We start from the raw sequence: 2,500 nt of genomic DNA, 5'->3' as shown, positions 1-2,500 counted from the left end.
TCAGTCGGGATCATGGTAGATCTTTGCATCTTCTGATATCTTCCACAGTTTCTTCATAGACATGAAGTTCCTGTTATATAGGTCTTTGACTTGCTGGGTTAAAGTCATATGAGAAATTTTTTTTAGGATTTTTGGGTATTATAAGAGAATTATCACCTTAAATTCTGTCTTAGCATATCATTTGCACAAATGAGGCATACTGATTTTTCTTTTATTAATTTTTTGTGCAAGCATCTTGCTGAATGAGTTCATCAGCTGTGGAAGTTTTCTGATAGAACTTGGAGGTCTGCTATTTATACTTTCAAGTCATCTGTGAACAATAATACTGTGCCTACTTTGTTCCAAATGGAATCCCTTAGATATTCTCATGTTGTCTTACTGCCCTTGTTAGAATGTCAAGTTTGTCTTGCCTACATATTGTGCAGAGATAAAGATGGAACAGACAGTGAGGAAACAGCCCTCCAATGATTATCCCAAAGAGAGATACATTTCATGGGAGAGAGTCCACACTAGACCATATTAATGATACTCGGCTACTCTTCTATGCTTGCATGTAGGAACCTAGCATTATTGTCTCCTGAGTCTTCATCCAGTAGAGTATAGAAACAGACTGACAAACATTATGTGGAGCCCAGGAAGCATTCTGGAAGTTAATCAGGGGCTATCACAGTCTCTGTTCATTGATATTGGTAATCTTTTCTTCTTCCTGGCCTCCCTGGTTAGGCCTCAGCAGGAGAGGATATGACTAGACCTGCTGGGAATAGATGATCCAGGGTGGGGTGATACCTAGTGGACTCTGTTTCATTGAGGAGATAAGGAGGTAGTAATTAACATAAGGGTGTGAACCAATACAACAAAATAGCATGTGTTCCATGTTTTAAATGTTTTTCACTATTGCAATAAAAAACACTCACTACCTGAGCTATCATATTTCCTGGGGAGACATAATATTCATAATATTCATGCCTACTAATCTCAGATAAGAATCATGGTATATATGTGTGTGTGTGTGTGTGTGTGTGTGTGTGTGTGTGTGTGTGTGTGTGAAGAGCTAGACAGAGAGAGATTGAGAGACAGAGAGAGAGAGGTAGGTATGTAGGAAGGGAGGTAGGGAGGGAGGGTTCGAGGTAGGTAGGGAAGGAAGTGGAGAGAGAGAGAACTAAATTCCAACTTGGTGAATCAGTAAGTTTTATGGAGGTTATTTTCACAAAAACAGATGAGGTGTTACAGGGGCAAAAATTACACAAAAGCAGCTTTATCTCCAATGTCCACCTCATCATTGGTGACAAGTCACTAGAGGTAGAAACCTGAAGAAAATTGACAGCACAACAATTGTATAGTGCCTTTTTCAAGTGACTAAGCTAATATAAACCTCTCCCAGGCATGGAGGTTTGAGCTGCAAAGGAAGAGTGGCATAATGGATATAATGAGTGGTTTGTGCTTATTCAGGGTCTTCTTGGATGTATTATTAGTCGTTTCCCTTCCTACCTAATATTCCTGAAGATTACTGAATGATGGAATGTTTTAGTCTCAGAGGAAACCACTGACCTTGGCAGCTCAAAACCATTATGTCTTACTCTCTTGGTTGTATCAGAATTCTACCATAGTATCTGAATTTATATTACTTCATTTTAATTTTCTTATGTTCAAACTGTAAGTAATGATTCTACCTGTTGTGAAAGCCCCTTACATATTTATTGGCCTAGTAAATGAATATGTTCCCTTCAACTTGTGTTTCATTTATAAATTTATAAAGCAGTTTATAAAAAGTGAGTGTAAATCTCGTTAGAACAAATTTTATACAAGATAGTTCATAACACTTGAGCATCTAAAATAATAGACCCAGAAGTTAAACCAAGATTTTGGTATAGTACCATATCCTAACATATGCTCTACAACTCTATTAGGACCTAGAGACACTGCTGTGATGATGTCAAAATGGGGACTGATTGTTCTATAAAGTAATATCATGAAAATTTATTCCTGTGACTGATGGATACCATAGAGGAGCAAAAGAAGTGGCTAAAATATAGTGCAAAGATCATATTGACAACCTAACGTATGTCCAAGAAAATATGAGAAAAATAAGAACTGTCATTATTCTAAATTTTTACATCTCTAGAAATCCAACATCATGATATATGTATAAGAGGAGTAGACACTAATGTGTATGAATGAGACAGAATTTGTGGACAGTAGTGACTAGGGTTGAAATAAGAAGAGTTGAGACAGGAATATGTGCAAGAAGTCTATTGTAAAAAAGAGTTACTTTATATTCAAGGACTTGCAGATTGTGTTACTGTTAAAACCATCTTTTCTAGAAAGGCTGGATCATTACAAAGACAAACCTAGGTGCACAACAAATATTGATTAGAAAGGCCAATAAATCACACAATTTTAATGTATCAAAAAAAGTCACAGAGTTTAAAAACTAGTGTTTTTAGTCATTTTATTTGAGATGCAATTCATAAAAACAAGTTTGAGGGAGGAGGAAAGGGGA

The sequence above is a fragment of the Micromys minutus genome (genome assembly GCF_963924665.1).
Source record: "Micromys minutus genome assembly, chromosome: X".
In the NCBI taxonomy this organism is placed as follows: Eukaryota; Metazoa; Chordata; class Mammalia; order Rodentia; family Muridae; genus Micromys; species Micromys minutus.
This window is presented reverse-complemented; position numbering follows the sequence as displayed.